The following is an 18,125-nucleotide window of genomic DNA, read 5'->3' as shown; positions in this document are numbered from 1 at the left end:
GTCTTTTTTTTTAACAGCTTTTGGAGTTGTCACATACTGTAGCATATGGCAATCGATGTAGGGGGGTTACAATGTAAAAACAAAATAACTCTTTTGATAGGGATTGTGGAATAAATTGATTGGAAAGATTTGGAGGAGGAGAGTGAAGATTTCTGGTGCTCAGAAAGAGAGATGTCATTCCAGCAGAAAGGAGCAGCATAGAAAAAGGCATGAAAGAGAAAGTAGGATGACAAGACAAAGGGAGCAACAAGGTGAAAAAAAAGAAGGGCAGGATAGAACCCCATGAGATGAGATGAGACTGGAACCGGGTAGAACCTTACAAGTGAGGAGAATGAGTTAAGGTGTCATTTTAACAAAATTACTTTTCTGACAATTACTTCATTTTAAGCCCACAGAGGAGGCACGGGACAATTCTTGTTCCATCCAATCCAGTTCATGCTCTCCAACCAAAATGTAAACCTTTTTTTTTTTAATTGACATTAAAAATGATCTGAGAAACTATTTGTCAGTAGAGTGGATAAACTGCCTGCAAATGTTAGTCCAACTCTTCAGATTCCCTCTGACGGTTCTACAGCTCTATGGCTGAAGTCTTCATGCAACACTCTATAATTCACAAAAAGGTACCCATGGGCTGCTATGCAAATTCATAGTTCATATCTTGCCATTTGTCACTTTGGGTTCTCACCTATGATCAGTTACAAGTTAACTGGTCCTATATTTCCTGGACAGAATGACTGATCAAAAAAATCATTTCTTAGGTGTCTTACACAAGCACGCCTGACCTCTTAATACTGTTTCAATTTCTTTTGTTTCTTTTCTTTTATCTGACCCTTTACAAACCTTCTCTGATTATCTAATGTGAAGCCCCAAGCAATCAAGGGGGAGATTTTTATAGGAGCGTAAAGGATTTTTCAATGGGACTTGTGTTCCTAAATCCCTTAGGCACGTCTGAAAATCTCTTCCTATAATTCTTGCAAATATTATGGGGTTATTCTTAATATTCAGCCATCTTTTAACTATTTATAAACATACAGTAAATCAGTGTTAGGAACACATCCTAAGTCTTAAAAAATCAGAATGGGTGAAAAGGTAAAATGTGACACAGCAAAATTCATGATTCTGTGAACTACAGAATGAACTATATCCTGGGCCGACGAGAGTGGGGGGAGCCAGTACAAATTACCGGGGCCCAACGGTCCGAAAGGGGGCCTGGGGCCCAGCTTCCCCCACTCTTGTCGGCCCTGTTTAGCCGGTCCGCCCTTGCTGGGGGGCCTGAAAAAAATTTTTCACCAGGGCCCGAACCCGCTCTTGGCGGCCCTGACTACATCTGTAACAGACACAGAGAATAGTATTTAAGGTTAGAAAGACTGTTTGATACAATTTTTTAAAAAAAGAAAGCTTGATCTAATTCCCAGATTCAGCTTCCAACTATATTATTATTCACCTCTTCCTAGCTCTAGGGCTGGAAAAACACAAGTATCAAATTACATTAAAATCCATTCTACTGTATTTAACAGACAGCTCAAATATCCGGTTTTTCTACTTTCTTGATGTTGGGCTCCCCGGACTTATTTTTGCATTTGGACTCTGTGGTTCTTATTCTAGCCTATCCTTTTTGTGGAGCGCATTCTAGCCCCTTGTCTCTATGAATGCTGAAAACACAATCTCCTCTGCGGTTACAGTCAATATTACTTTCATATTTATATTTGTTTTGTTTCATATTTTGGTAAGGTAGGGGAGCAGAATGCATTTGGTGTTCATGAAAGAAGGCAACTGAAAACATGGGGTGAAATCCTGGCACCAGTGAAGTCAATGGGAGTTCTGTCATTGACGTCATATAATGGAGTCAAGATTTCACCCACTGATTCTAGCCAGTAATGATGCAAACACAAGCTTTGAAACCCTCCCTGCATTTCTCTGGTCACTACAATGATCATGACTTAAATTAGCCCATTATTTGAAAGCCCGGCCTTATCAAAGACTTCAATTATGCGGTCGCCCTGATGTGGAAAAGTGCCACTATGCACTAAAATGAGACCAAACTCATTTTCACTTTTGCTCTTATCAGGATATAAACCTATTCCCTAAGAAGTTTAAAAGCTACCATATTAAACACAGGGCACCAACTAGTTCTTTAGTATCACTGCTTACATTAGTTCTTTAGTATCACTGCTTACATTATCCAACAAAAGATTTTGTGGGTCCCATCCTTTTCCCACTGGACCGGAGCTCAGGACTCTTTAGCTTGATTCCCAACTCAGGTCTTCTAATTTAGGCCTTGATTCAGCACATGCCTAACTTTGACCAGGAAAGTAGTCCCACTGAGGATTATTCATATGCTTAGATACCTTCTTGATGAATCTGGGCATTAGTGCTGTGCTACATAATTTCACAGCCTAAACTTTTTCATTGTTTTTAAAGTTAAACACATCTGAATACGGTTTTCATTTTGAAAAACCAATATGGCTTTCAATTTTTTAAAACATAACACTTTTTAAAAATATATCTAATTAAGGCCTAAGTGTAATTTAAAATAAAAACGTAACAGGAAATGAAATGGTTAACCTCCATTATATGTAATAAAGAGAAGCCAAAATGTTCCCTTCCATAATATGCTATTTGTTGGATTTTCTCACCCTTCTAATTCTAAATCATACTCCCAATCAGTCCTCCATGGTGTTTAAGTTACTATAAGTTCAAGCACAACTTCCACACAAGCATGTTGCAGCATATGAATTGCATTTAAAAAGGAATTAAAAAATGTTCCACAGCAGGAATAATGACCTAAAGTTAGTGTCCTACAATTTGGGGGAAGTTTGTATGTTTTTTTTTTTAGTTAGTTACTGTTTGATGCTGTCTTATTCTGTAATACAAAGCACACAAGATCCCATTTTATGTAATATTCTTGTGCATCTTAAGCCTATTATGGGCTTTTTTATTTCATTATAAACATACATATTTGCACTTTGTATCTATAAATAAACAAGCATTTTAATACAAAGAGTTGTTAAAATAATTTTAAAGACTTTTTTTTCAAATGAGACTGCAAGGCCAATAAAGCATGAAGGAACATTGGGGCTGTTGGTTGCTAGCAACAGACGAGCTGGCTATCACAGCAAAAAGAGTGTCAAGTCAGGAATGACCTCCAAACGTCTGCTTCTAAAACTAATGAGGCTAATTACAATGTGGCAATATCACAATCACTTGGGAGTGGACAGGAGAGCTTAGCCATGATACTCATCAAGTACTATATTTTAGCAGTGACAAATTAAGTTCACAGTTGCCTGGGTGTTTTCAAATAAGGCAAGTATAGAGAACATATTATGTTATCTGAAATGGAGAGGAAAACTCCCATCTTATGTCACCCAGTCAGACAAGGGATCAGGAGGACAGGAAATAAGACTTTGTACTGAAATTGGAGGCAACCACCATTGTATAAAAAGTCACTACTTAAGACAGTACTGAACTCTTCAGGTTGAGAAGCATGGAGCAAACAAGTAGGTATAGGTTGGTAGAAGTGAAGATTCCTTCCTCCCATAGTGAAACCTTTTTTTTAGTTCTGAAAGTATTTGAGCAACTTGCTTGTTTTTCATTTATGTAACTTTCTGTCTTTGCACTTAACTATTCCAGCTCAGGCCAAAAACAGGAAGTCCCAGGCAGGGCCGGCTCTGGCATTTTTGCCGCCCTAGGCAGAAAAGCCAGCCGCCGCTCACCCCCACCCCCCAGCGTGGCAGGGGATAGCGCAGAGCCCGGCCGCAGGCCCGCAATCCCCGACCGGCCAGAGCATCGGGGGGAGGGCGGAGAGCCCCCGGCGGCCAGAGCGCCGGGGGAGGGCGGCGAGCCCGGCTGGGGCTCTTGGCTCTCCCCGGCAGCCAGAGTGCCAGGGGGAGGGCGGCAAGCCTGCCGTGGCTCTCCGCTCTCCCCGACCGGCCAGAGCGCCAGGGGGAGGGTGGCGAGCCCGGCCGGGACTCCGCCGCACCCCTCCCCCCCCAGCACATGCTTGGTGGGCTGGTGCCTGGAGCCGGCCCTGGTCCCAGGAATCCTGTTATTGCAAGATTGCCAGCCCAATTCTGCAAGAGGTACAAATGATTCAGATAGTCATTCAAGACCATGAGCATATACTGAAGCTAAACCTCTGAAAACTTTTGAGATTTACCCATAACTGGAAAAAAGTGGAGAAATGCTATAAATGTAGTCTCTCGTTTAACTGTCTCTGCTTTAATATGAATGTTCCATATATTTTTTTTCTGTATATATATGGAACACTCATATTAATTAAACCTATCACAAAAAGAGTTTTGAAAGCCTTCCCTGACAAGGATATAAACACACACCATTACATTTTGTCTGTCCTGGGCTGTCTCCAACATTGTAATTAGCCCTCCTCCTTATTTTGTACTTTTAGAATTCAGTGCCAACAATGTATAGTTTAAGTATCTTATGCTTCATCTGACTTAATCTAAATAAATATTCTCAAATCCTTATAATTAGAATCTTTTATTACACCCTAACTCATTTGCTTGTGTTAACTTGCTGCTTAAAATAAACAATCCTTCACTAAATAGTTTATTTTCTTTCACTGGCCCTTACTCTACATTCTTGTCTATCACACATAGATCAGTTAGAAAAACTAAGTGGGAGTAATGTCTCAAGATTTCAATGTTGATTATTATCCACAATGAACTAGGAAATATTGGGACATTTCAGTTAGAGATGGGCCTGAACCAAAATCTTGATGCCAACACATCCAAAACTTCATGGGATTTCAGGTCTGAACATGGATTTCACATTTGTTCTTTGCCCCTATAATAGCTCCATGTTTAGATCCAAATGCCTGCAAATTTTCAAGAACTTTGTGATAGACCCCGTCTGCATAATAAATTACACCAAGGCCCTGAACATCAACTTTTCAGTTTAATGCAAATAAATTCTAAGAAAAATCAGCTTATTTTAAAATATTATCCTAAATACAATACCTATCTATATACTGTAAGATTTACCTTAACTGTTTTTAATACCACAACACAGGGTGCTGTATAGGGCAGTTGTTTCCAATCTTTTAAGATATATGTACAGATTAGCAAACTCAAGCCTTGGAACATCCGGGTCCTTCTTTCACCTAGAAAGCACCTTAAGTTGCATCACTTCCCCTAAAACTAGAGAAAGAGGAGATAATCACTAATGAACTTTGGATTAGTCTCCTTTTTAACTGTCTCTGTTTTAACCTGCAGTGAATTTTAGCGTCCTTTCAATCCCAGAATATGCCAGATTGCATGAGACTGGAGTTCAAAGGCAACTCAAACTTCACTGTGGGTTAGAACATGTAATACAGAAAGTGAGAAAAGTGACAGTGGCCATTGAAATCTGACACAGAGGGAGAGCTCTATTTTCAATGAGGTAGGGATGAGGTTCAGGTGGGAACTTTCCAGAGAATCATGGACAGCCAGACAAGTACCAAGGACATGGAACACACACAGTGAACCAGATCTATCGAGTCTGAAGGACCAGAACCAAATCACACCAAACCATGTCCTGTCGAGTCAACTTTGGTGTCAAGGGCTGTGAAGGAAAGGTGTACAAGATCTTGTTCCATTAATACAAAATAATTCAGGTCATGATGTTTTGCCACACACATTTTCATGAGGCAGGTGGAGCACCTTTTGAATTCTGTTCTCTTCTTAGAGTCCATTGTTACAGGAGATGGATCCCTGTTCTTTGACTCAGTTCAAACAAAAAGTAAACTCTACAATAACTTAGCACTACCATACTAACATTATACTGTCAGGATTAGAATAGAATGGGTACTAGCACATTCTGTAATCCACTCAGGGAGAAGGACTCTTGCATGACTACAGTGGCTAGGAGAAGGGAGAGGAACAGAGGAACATTGAGGAACAAAATCACTTGCACCCTTGGCTGGAGAATGCTGAATCCAAGGAACATACTTGAATGCCCCTTAAGAGTTTTACAATTTTACGATTTTGAAGTAGCTCCCCAGAATATATGGCAAGGCACATGGCTTTTACATTACAGATCTCCAGAGGCAACATCGTGAAGGAAAACACAAACTGTATTTATTTGCAGACTGAAGCAGGGTTACATATGGAGTATTTCACCTTTGACAAGTACTAACTTCATTTACATTAACACCTGTCTAGACTGTTTTCCTAAGCATAAACATAAAAATCTCCTTAGTGTATTTGGGCTCTTACTTAATTAACCATATGTGACGTAAAGTGATATAGCCCAGTTCAAGGTATGTCATTGTTGATAGTATCAATTACAGTCAGACATCAGTGTTCACTGCTTATACCATCTGTGCAGCACTATTAAGTGCATAACCATGTCAAAGAAAGTATACACAGATTAACTGTATTCTCTTTCATTAAAGAATACCAAACTGGTTTGTCAGCTCTAGGCTTCTATATTCAACAGAAGGCACCTTCTGTTAACAAGCAGCAATAACCCAATGTATATTTGCCTCCTTCTTCCAGTATACTATGGCTAATGCTAAAACACTGGAAGGATTTAGGCTAATATTTGAGATATCACGTGCTTTAATTCTTGCGCATTACAGAGGCTGAATAGAGGTACTATACAACAGCCTTGAAAAATTCTATTCATCTACTGGCCTGGGGAGTTATCATAGTACTGGCAGAGGAATAAGTTCTGTGCCTGTGCTGGTAAATTTTCATGAGCATTTCATAAGGCTACTGTGTCTATAGTGCTGGGCTTTCTCTCCCTGAATTCAGTCTCATGGTACTTGTTACGTGACAACATTTTTTAAAATAGCAGTAATCCACATCCTGAGACTGAAAGGTCTCTAATACTCTTATTGGTTTCTCTGCAGCTCCATGAGATTCTTTCAAAAGTTTGTGGGTTTATTTGTTTTTTTTTTTCCCCTTCTTCCTCTTGCATCTTCTTTTCCTTCTCTTCTCTCCCTACACAATGGCAACCCCAGAATAGGGCATAACACATACAGATAAATCTAATATTTGCGTAGGGGAAAGTTGCACAACCAATTTAGTTGAGCTGAATGTAAACTGTAATGGCACAATTAAAGAATGTTGATATTTTCTTTCTAAAGCAGATTAATAACTTGGTGCATGAATTTTAGGTGCAAGGATACTGTAACAGACCTGCAAAGCTTCCGAGGGGCATTTTACTGGATAGCTACCATCACATTCCAGTTATTTTTTTCAATACATACTTGGTACATACAGGTAGCAAAGTCACTAGAATACAAAAGGAAGTGGTTTTAGGAAAACAGTTTTTAGTGTGGGAAAATCCAATACTACTGAAGTCTGTTTAAGGGTCTGAGAACAGAGTTCAAGAAGCAGGGTGAGCTAGAACTTACAGCTTTCCTCAGAAGTGATGGATCAAGCTGGTGATGGGTACTTCTAGCCAGCCTCTGTCACCAGACCAAGAGATGGGCAGGATGAGAGTTGTAGTCTCAGTGGCAACCAGGACTGCAATCTAGGGTTTTATCAAGGTCTGCTGGGAAAGGTGTCTGGATATTTACGGGGAGAATTCCCTCTTCACTGAAGGATGCGAAATTGAGGGAGCCAGCTAGGCTAAGGAGCTCCCCAAGAAGAAAGGACAAGAAAACTAACTTTCAGTTGTTATTGTTTGCTCTTTGTTTTTATATATCTGTTTTTAATTTGGAAAAGACTTTGAGGCACACCCATCGGGGAAAAGTTGTGCCAATTTATAACTGCAAAAGAAAGCACTGGCAGGGGAAGATTTTTTTTGGTTGTTTTTAAATAATTCTACAGACACATTCTTTAGTTTTGTTTCGCCTGCCACAGATACTACATGCCACCAATGAAGCCCAATTGATGACCTAATATAATGTAAGTTAAGCTAGTGAAAACAGAATTTACCATTTTTAATTTTAAAATGGGAACAGAAGTTTAAAACAATGAAATTAAGATTCATGATTAGCGTTTTATTTCCTGTCAGAAGAGCTGAAAGCCTAGCACACTTGTGGGTGCTATAAAATATTAAATCTTAATAAGGAAAGACTTATTTGAAATTTGGAGCAGGGTTTTTCAAAAAGAAATATTTTGGAATATATTACAAACACTAATAAAAATCTTGTTTACAGAAACTCTTAAAGCTAAGAAAACATTTTTATGTAGAAAATAAAGCTCTCTTTATACTCCTTTTCACCCCAGCTATAGGGCCATATAAAATAAACACTCCGAAACACAGCTAATATAAATGGGATTATTTCTTTTCTTAAGAGAATTATGAGAAAATAGAAAGCTTAGTGAAGCAAGTAGAAAAATATCTGAATTTGATTACATGGAATTATTACATTTTTGGCAATTTAAATATTATATATTTTTAAATATTATTTTGATATGTTATTTTGTTTTATTGAGCACATGAAAACTGCCAAATATCTAGGGAAAAGACATTATCAATCTTTCCCTTCTAGTTATGAATTTATATGTCTGATTTGCTTTTAAACTTGTAGCAAAAGCTTTCTTTGATCAAATCCATAGGGCCCAAGGCAATATAACTTCCATAAAGTTCTTACATTAGTTTCCAACCGATTCACCCCTGAAAGAGGGAACACTTTACATGCCTCCATGTACAGTAGCCAGGTCAAATTAAGCAAAATAAATAGGTTTTGCTGAATTACAGAACTGAACAAGTGGTTAAAAACAATGCTCTGAAGCTGGCAGAGTTGTCAGGTTAGAATTCCTGCATAGAGCCAAAGAGCCTGCTCAGTTTTTGAAGCTTAAGAAGTTATGCAACAGGAAATGTAAAAGTATCTTTTGTACCTTTTTTATGCCTTCACCTAGTACTTTCAAAATGCAAGCTATAGCATATTTGTTTCAGGAAAGAGATTTCTTTCTTACATTCTGATAAATCAGATGCTCACATCTGAAAATAAAAAAATACCACTATAAAACAAAATACTTTTTTTCCTGTATACTTGCCACACACCATCTTGCGCAGCATTTTGAACGTTTCAATTTTACTTGAAGTTACACACTTGGTTTATTTACATCTTTTACATTACATTAAAACAGTGAAGAATCAACAATTTGTATCACACTTGCGCAGTTCATAAATACAGTGCAGAGGTGATTATGCAGACTTGGGGGTATGTGTGCAGGTTCTACTGAAACTGGCTGGCTGCACACCAGACTACCCCTCCCACCTCCACTAGAGACATCCTAACCTGTAATGTAATGGGAATGAGCAAACAGAAAACTTAATAATCTAGAGCTGTGCAGCTTCTAAAGGTACATCTACACTGCAGAATCTTTTCGGTGGTATGTAGAGTACATAAAGTACATGCCCTTCGGCATGGAGATAGCAGTGTAGACAGTAAGGCAGTGCTTAGGTGAGTAGAATAAGGACATGCCTGAACTCTGTGGGTATACGGCCTAGGTCACCAAAGCATTATCCCATCTACACTGCTATTTTAACAGTGCTGTATCCTTCTGCCTCCCTGCTGCCCAGTCTTTCCCTGCTGCCTTCTCCCTGCCTTTCACTGACCTGTATAGCTACACACTATAGCATGGACAGAGCCTGCTGTTCACGGCAGCATGAAGCTACATGTACCCTACACGCTGCTGCAGTGTAGCTTTAGCATTAGTGGATAGGCACCTCCTTTCATTGTACACACTATCACTTCCTTCTCACTGTAACTCCTGTTAAGATCATGAAGGCTAAAGAAGCTACAGCTGATCCTTTTTGGTTCACTGGCGGTTCTAAAAACACCAAACCAATTCTGAAAATTTTCAGAATTTTTTACAAACTGAAAATGTCAACACAAATTTTGTTTTAGGTCAAATGAAATGTTGCATTTTGGGGCATTTTTAACTTTTAAAAATAAAAACAAAGGAAATAAAGGCCTGGATTCACAATACCAGATGATGAGGAGGCGCCCTCTTTATACCTGGGAGCCTAGTTATTAGGAGACATACCTGGGATGTAGAAGATCCAGTGAGGTTCAAACCCCTACTCTGGAGCAAGGACTTAAAGGTCTCCCACCTCCCAGATAGATGCCCTGACTCCCAGGCCATAGAATCATTGTCATGCTCTTGCTGGCCCACTGACTATTCAAGTATTTTATACAAAGTGGAACAGCTTTAACAAGAGAGACAGAAAGCCCATCTCAGAAAAGCCAATAGTCTGATGTTCAGGGCGCCCATCTGGAACTGGGGGAGACCTGGGTAAATCTAACCCAAACTACTTTTGTTTTTGTCTGAAACTATTTGGCAAATTCGTAAATTGTTTCAGTCTTACTGAAACTACAGTTTTCAGGAAATAAACCATTCAGCCAAAATTTTTTCCACAACTCTAATAGGAGCTGATAGGGCTTTGGTATCCCTACAGCTGCAAAAATCCACTTGAGTTGCTCCACCAAAGGGATATCCTTACATACAATGTTTAGGACACAAGGCAAATGAGAATTCTCGGACTTCTTGGAAGAGGGTCACTTCTTTTTAAGTAATTGCAACTTTTTATTATTTATTATAAAGACCCCAAAGAGCTTGCTCCTTACAACTCATACACAATACTGAAAACATGTTGATACATATTATATGCAATGAGTTAAAATTTCAAATGTATCTAATTTCATAACTATAACTATTATCCATAACTAGATTACTTCAGGGAAAATTGCACCAGGCAACTTGAAATACTCAAGTCATAATAATTATAAATTGACTCAGCTGTCAAACTAGTTTTACAGCGGATTCATGTGTTCATCTAATATTTCTAGTATTATATTTTGTAAATATAATAAAAGTGTGAAACAAGTAATCCAAAGTAGCTTTCAATTACTGAAAAAAGCTTTCCATCTTACAAAGCTTCTACAAGAGAGTGAAAGTTGCTAGTTTCCGTTTTGTTGATTCATCATGGGTCACAAAACTCATCACAGAAAACAAACATTTATTTGAGATAGGCAATATCAGGTTGTGGCACTCTATCTCAAAGCAGCACCCTAGGACACCCATATTCACCCATGTCATATAATTATGACATATTTTAAACAAAGCATGCCATGTAAGATATCATATGAAAAGTCATGATCTGCTGAAACCCAACTATGACATAACTGAGATGTGCTTTATGCAAGATAGCTCATTTAAGATATCATTGGAAAGGTTATGATTTACTGAATGTAATTATCCAATTTGTATACCTGTATCATTTCTGTATCTGAAGTTAGGAATATTGACTATGTATTTGTATTTTAAATGGGTTACTTTGGGTGTCATCCTCAACTAGCACTTCAGGTACAACAATGAGAAAGCTAGACAGTGCTAGTGGCCCATTAGCAAAGAAATGGACTGTAAAAGATCTTGGTCTTCCTGTGGACACTCGAGACAGCCTACGAGTAATGGCTGCGGCAGCACTGCAGAGACATGAGTCCAAGTCACCTGGTCCGGGACATCCCCCTCCCCTTTGGGAATGCCAGTGTTTTTCTACTGGAAGACAAAGGGTTCCTGCCTTACAAAAGAGCTATATAAGGCAGGAGAGTGACATCATCATGGTTCTCCTCTGCCTCCCCACCCAACGAGACACTGAAAAACACCTGGAAGCAAGAGCTGAACTGGGGGGTAGAAGGGTTGAGCCCAAGCTGGAAGGGCATATAGCTTGTGAGTAATAATACCTGAGGTCTCAAGCTGCAGACCAGTGCAGCTGCCTTTCAAGACTTTCTGCAGTCTGCCTGTAACACTATCTAGGGCAGGGGTTGGCAATCTTTCAGAAGTGGTGTGCCGAGTCTTCATTTATTCACTCTAATTTAAGGTTTTGCGTGCCAGGAATACATTTTAACGTTTTTAGAAGGTCTCTTTCTATAAGTCTATAATATATAACTAAATTATTGTTGTATGTAAAGTAAATAAGGTTTTAAAAATGTTTAAGAAGCTTCATTTAAAATTAAATTAAAATGCAGGGCTCCCCGGACTGGTGGCCAGGACCCAGGCAGTATGAGTGCCACTGAAAATCAGCTCACGTGCTGCCTTCGGCGCGCGTGCCATAGGTTGCCTACCCCGATCTAGGGTGAGAAATTACTATTTGTAACCAATTTCTTTAGTGAAATAGGCTTAGTTTGTGAGTTTTGTTTTATTTGCGTAATAAGATGGTTTGTTCTGTTTGCTATCTCTCTACCACTTAAAATCTACCTTTTATAGTTAATAAATTTGTTTTGTTTATTATTAAACCCAGTTTTTGTAATTTCTAACAGGGTGTGGGGGGAGAAGTTGTGCCCATCTTCCTCCACATTGAAGGAGGGGGTGAATTTATGAGCTTGCGTTGTATAGGTTTCTCTACAGCACAAGACAATATACCTTTGGGTCTGCACTCCAAGGGAGGTGGACACCTGAGTGCTGGGGCAAGTCTCTTAAACTGAGTCTTCCCAGAGCTGATCTCAGTGTCATTCTCCAGTTGGGTGTGGCCCTGCCTGTGTGTGTGCTGGAGGAGTCTTAAGAGCCTGGCTCAGCAAGACAGGTAAAAAGGTGGCACAGGCTGGCAGAACAGGAGGGCTCAGTGGTATCCCAGCACATCAGGTGGCATCTTAAAGGGGGCCAACCCGTAACACCCACTGTTCTGTCCAAATATGTATATCATTAGTGTGTATAAAGTTGAGATTTTGATGTATGTTTGTTACTGAAATATGTTGTAAATTTGGGAGCCTCCCACTGCTCCCTCTCCAGTAACAACAAAGGAGGTGATCCACACCCAGATGGGTTTTAAACGACCATTAAATCAGCAGGGGAATTGTAAACAAGGGATCTACAATTCTGTAAGAGAGTTGCACAAGCATCACACAATGGGGGACTGCTCAACTCTGTGATTCAGCAAAGACGACCAGAACATGTCTAGGCTAGTGTTTTCCAGGCATATGGACTGAGGATATAAAATAGGGGATAGTGGCATCATGCTTTTGCCTTTCTTGTCCCCCCCCCACCTATGTTGGCACAGACGCCAACTCCGTGGGTACTGCAGAGGGCTGGAGCACCCACAGGGAAAACTCAGCGGGTGCTCTGCACCCACCGGCAACCCTCACCCCCTCCACGCCTCCTCCTCCCCAGCGTGCACCGCGTCCCTGCTCCTCCCCCTCCCAGTGCTTCCCGCCCACTGCCTAACAGCAGTTTGGCGGCGCTTAGGACTTTCCAGGAAGGAGGAGGAGGATTGGAGATGCGATGTGCTTGGGGGAGGAAGCGGTAAAGAGGCGGGGCAGGGGCGGGGACTTGGGGGAAGGGGGTGGAATTGGGGCGGGGTGAGGGTGGGGCAGAGGTGGGGGGTTGGGTTGAGCACCCATGGGGCAGAGGGGAAGTCGGCACCTAAGTATGTTGAAAGCAACAAGAATACTGGGAACATAAAGACTTGAACTGAGAAGACTTGTCCCATGCTTAAAGGGGAAGCCTCTGTATTAAGAACTATAACCTACCTGCAACATCCAGTGGGGTGAGAAAACTGCTTGATCCAAATACTGCCTAGTCTAATAAGGTTTAACATTTAGACTGTGCGTTTACCTTTTGTTTTCTTTGGTAACTATCTGTGACCCTTTGTCCCTACCACTTATAATCACTTAAAATCTATCTTTCTGTAGTTAATAAATCTGTTTTATATTTTACCTAAAACAGTGTGTTTTGGTTTAAGTGCTTGGGAAATCTCAGTTTAGTTTACAAAGGCTAGTGCCCCCCCTCTCCACATTTAGGTAGGTGCACTGGGTAATACATTTATATTGGTCAGTCTTCTGACCAGTGCAAGACAATATATTCTGGGGGTGTAAGGATGGGGGCTTGGGAGATTTGCTGGTGCCTTTCTCTGTGCAGGCCTGCCCGTAGGGGGGTGCGGAGCCCGGGAGATAGGCACCAAGTTTCTAATTTGCAGGGGGGTGCTCCCCCTGGCTCTGCCCAGTCCCCACTCATACTCCACCCCTTCCCCCAAGGCCCCACCCCCATCCTGCTTCTTCCAACCCCTGCTCCACCACCGCCTGCCTCTTCCTGCCCCCGCCCCACCTCTTCCCTGCCCAGTTCCTCCCCTGAGCGTGCTGCGCCCTCTCACTCCTCTCCCCGCCCCACAATGCCTCCTGACACTGCAGGTGAAACATCTGATCCACGGTAGACGCTGAGAGGGCAGGGGAAGCACTGATCAGTGGGACCCGCTGGCGGGCAGGAGGCGCTGGGGGGAGCAGGAGGGTCTGGTAGGGGGTCTCCTTCTCAGCCCAGCCACCTGCCTGCTGCTCACCTCCCTGTTTGCTTCCTCACCCTGCTCGCCCACCCACCTCTCGTCTCCTGCAGGGCCCCCCAAAGCACAGGGCCTGTGCAGTCACCCCAATTCACCATACCCTAGGGACAGCTCTGTCTTCGTGTGATTCGTGAGTGGCTAAGGGCACATTTGTGCAATTTAGCTGGGTATGGGACTCCACGTGCTGTTGGGTTAAGTGATAAGAGCTCCTGGAGGGGTTTGCTACTTGTCACTAGCAAAGCACTGAGAGTGACAGCCCAGGCTAGAGAGTTAAGGGAGCACAGCGATACCGCAGTTTCAGGTTGTTCCCCAGGAATCCCATCGCACAGATATATGCAAAGATGAGTGTCTGCTTTTGGAAACCATATTTTAAGTTCTCTCCATTTAATCCAGAATTTCTTCTGGATTTGTTTCTGATTCTCTAGTAGATTCTGTAGGTAGATTATAACCCACGGATTGGTGGAAGCCATATAGAATGTCAATTTCCATTTCATATGGATATTTTTATTGCACACTGGTTGCAGAATGTGAAACTCAAAATGTGTTATTGTTTAGTAAAATACTAAGAAAGCCAATAAATAAATCCATGATAATGGTCAAGTGGTTAGGTTGCTAGCCTGGACTTGGGAGACAAGTTCTACTTCCTGCTCCACCAAAGACTGTCTGGTTGACCTTGGGCAAGTCCCATAGTCTCTGTTTCAGTTCCTCTCTGTAAAATGGAGATAACAGACTTTTCCTACCTCACAGGGGTGTTGTGAGAATAAATGCTTTAAAGATTGGGAGGTACTCAGACACTATGGTAATTGGGGGCATTTAAGTACTTAAACTCCTTCTCTGTAACTCTGACAATTTGGTCACCTATTGAGTAGAGTCTGTGAATGATGATGCTATCTTGAACTTCAAAGAACCACTTCAGGAGTGAGTGATCATCCCACATGCTAATTCTTGATGCAATTCTATTTCTGAGATTTGCATATCACAAACAAGTCACTATGCTTCAACTTCAAGTACTTGGTGCGCAAGTACTTGACTGCAGTGTTTGCTGAAATACTTCATTCTTTACAGAGCAGTATCCTGCACCACTGTCATCACTGCTGTTTCCAGTTTTCTCAGCTTTCATCTAGAATAAAGTGACCCATTTTCAATTCCAGTGATGTCTCATCAGCACTCTGGGCTATTTCGGACTGTCCTTTGTGAACTGTGTTGTATTATCTCCTCAAAGCTTTAATACAATCAGCTTTAGATGACCATCTTATCCCCAATAGTTGTTTCAAAAGCAGTTTATGTTTCCTATGTGTTTTAACAAGCTCCTTTAAACAACATTTGCCATAAGTATGTGGACTAAAAGTCAGAGAAAGTTGAAGGACAGTGAGAACTAAAACAGAACTGATGTCTGATTCAGCTGCAGAAGATCACACTAGACAAAGAATAGGTTGAACATGAAGCATATTCAACTAGTGAATGGCTTTAATCCATATCTTGAGACCAGTCTGACTTCTTTTCATGTTATTCAGTGTCATAACTCTGACTCCTGAAATCAGCAGGGCCATCTCTTTAAGGAAAGATGCAACAATCCCCGCTAAACGGTGTATCATGTCATAGTACACGGACACAACCTCTAATAAAAAAATTACTGTTTCACCCAACTGATTCACATATCTTATAAATCACACTATTTCTTCAATATGGTCTCCGCATATTCCCAGTTTTGGGGTGCAAATCCCCTGTGCTACTGAGCTTTGGGAACCTTCTGGAAAGTAGAGCCCATTGAGGCTTTACTAATACCCTCAACAGTGAACCAACAATTACAGCCAAGGTAATAAAACCACCATAGGGCTCCAATTACTTTCTTTGACAACTAGCTGTGGTTGCAGGGATCTTCTCTACATACCTGAAGTACTTTGGGTTATTTCTTAAACTCTTTGTTGAAGAACCTCTTCATACATAAGGAGGATGAATTAATAAAAAGTGTCAGATGTCATTTGCATTTGCTGCTGCTGGGAATTCCATACTTGGGGATATATTTGTCTGAGCCTGGGTCAAAAAGGACTATTTGTTACATGGAACCAGAACTCTTCCCATTCTTGGGAGACCCAAGCATCTTCTTGTCACAAAAGAATAAAAAAGGCAAATCTCATTGCACTGAATGTTTAGCATGTATGCCCACTCTTCAAAATATCATCAGTAGATACATCTCAGATTTGTACTGTTCAACCATCAATCCGTGTAGTTGAGAGAACAAATGGAGAGAATTCAAACTGCTTTCCTATAAGAGATGGAATTCTTGTGTTCTTTGGGGCTATCTGGTGTGTACTTCCAATAACTGAAGACAGCTATGTCTACATTGTTTAACTTCTTGAAAAAAATATTATTTCACACTTCATTTGAAAGGGTCAAATAAACTAGACCACTAGGTAACTACACGGTTAACATATACAGAGCTGACTGGCTGACCTAGCAACTCAACAAAATAATTTGTGAATAAGACTGCTAGATCATCCACCTGATTCTGTTCCCACTTGAAATCAGATTGCCACAGCCTAGTGGCCCTCATCTTATTGTCTATACCATTCCCAAAATGCTTTGAAGAAATGATTGAAAAATTATTCCAATGTGGGAAAAAAACGTAACATGGTCTATGATCAAATTCTCTAGGTCAATCCACTTATTTCCATGTCTTGTTAGATGATATTTTCTCACTCTCTTTTTCAGAAGCAGCAAGTCACTCCACCACAACATCCACTCTTATGGAAGGACTTTTACCTACTGTAGTTCAGACTTCAAAATAATTCCAGATCATACTGTTATAAAGAAGGCGGTGTTATTTGACCAGTATACAGACGATATGACTTACACAAATCTTGATAAATCTGACTTGTTACTAGACATTTTTTAAACTCCACTATGCCCCCAAGTGTATCAATAAAAGTTAACTAAATGTTACTCAAGACACAGTGGCGCTCAAAACACACACAAAAAACATCTATGCATATTCAGACTACCCCACAGTAATTTTTTAAAAAATTTAAATTAGCATTCAGAAATTGGTATTCAGAAAGTGAACAATTAACAGCACTGACTTCTTCCTCCTCGTGGCTTGCCTTCCTTTCCCCCTTCTCTCTTCATCTTCTCTCTGTCACAGAAGCAGATGTTCCTTGATCACTCTCCTCCTCTAACCCCTTTATTTTCCTCAGTGACCCCATCCCATCTCCTGTTCACCCTTATGTCCACTCTCATTATCTCCCTAATTCTTCTCCTTATCCTCTTACTTTCCTGCCCCCCCGCACACACACACAATACAAACATGCTATAGTTTTTCCCATATTAAACAAATCCATCCTTGACCCTACTTACCCTTCCAACTACCTTCCCATCTCCCTTCTTCCTTTAATCTCTAAACTCATTGTGTGCACTGTTTACAATCTGGAGTTCTTCTCCTCCAATTTCATTTTAGACCCTCTCCAATCTGACTGCTGCACCTTGGCTTCCACTGAAACCACTCTTGTCAAAGTCTCTAAAGACCTCTTCCTTATTAAATCTCAGAACTAGTATTCAAGCCTCATCTTCCTTGTCCTGTCAGCCACCTTCAACACCATCAACCATGTTCTTCTTGAAATCCTGCCCTTCCTTCACTTCTGTAACTTTGTCCTCTCCTGGTTCTTCTCCTGTTTCTCTAAACACTCCTTCAGCATGACCTTTGGAAGATCTTCATCCCCTCTCTAACTTTCTGTGGAGGTTCTACACGGCTGTGTCCTTGGTCTCCTTCTACATCTTATCTCTGAGTAGTCTCATCCATAAACACAAATCACAGATCTACCTCCCTACTCTAGACCCGCCTTCTTCGGTCCAAAATAAAATCTCAGCCTGTGTTTCTGATATCTCCTCATTGATGTCTT

General features: G+C 40.8%; 1 long non-coding RNA gene across 2 annotated transcripts in view; it reads right to left on the bottom strand.

Annotated features, from left to right (window-relative positions):
- The window catches only part of LOC117888955, a 329,393-nt gene that overhangs the window by 161,780 nt on the left and 149,488 nt on the right, over positions 1-18,125 (bottom strand). The gene's annotated exons all lie outside the window — the stretch shown is intronic.

This window comes from Trachemys scripta, chromosome 1, assembly GCF_013100865.1.
Source record: "Trachemys scripta elegans isolate TJP31775 chromosome 1, CAS_Tse_1.0, whole genome shotgun sequence".
Classification (NCBI taxonomy): domain Eukaryota; kingdom Metazoa; phylum Chordata; order Testudines; family Emydidae; genus Trachemys; species Trachemys scripta.
The sequence above is the reverse complement of the archived record's forward strand: the minus strand, read 5'-3'. Positions and strand labels throughout refer to the sequence as shown.